Source organism: Theobroma umbraticum, unplaced genomic scaffold (assembly GCF_002168275.2).
Source record: "Theobroma umbraticum cultivar Fairchild unplaced genomic scaffold, ASM216827v3 scaffold_67.0, whole genome shotgun sequence".
NCBI lineage: Eukaryota > Viridiplantae > Streptophyta > Magnoliopsida > Malvales > Malvaceae > Theobroma > Theobroma umbraticum.
In genome coordinates, this window is record NW_018397262.1 from 608,591 (window position 1) to 608,952 (window position 362).

The following is a 362-nucleotide window of genomic DNA, read 5'->3' on the forward strand; positions in this document are numbered from 1 at the left end:
TTACAATATCCCTCACACTTCATCTAAATCTTAACTCTCTTCCCTCAACTTATTCCAATTGGTTAAATTGCTAACCTAGAGTTCTCAATTATTTATAAGGGTCTCCCGACTCATATTGTAAAAATATTTATTTTAACTAAAATACTATATTTTTATGTGAATTGAAATTAAAATAGACATATGAAGTTCAGGCTTTAATTTGGTTACATAAGACCTATAGGTATATCTCTATCCTATACACAAATCAATTAGTATGATAATATGTTATCTCAATTTTAGTCTATACTAAACTCCCTTTCCCAAATTTGTTTAAGTTCCTAAATCAATTTAATTAGTGATTAAGTAATTAAAAGCATTAAGAA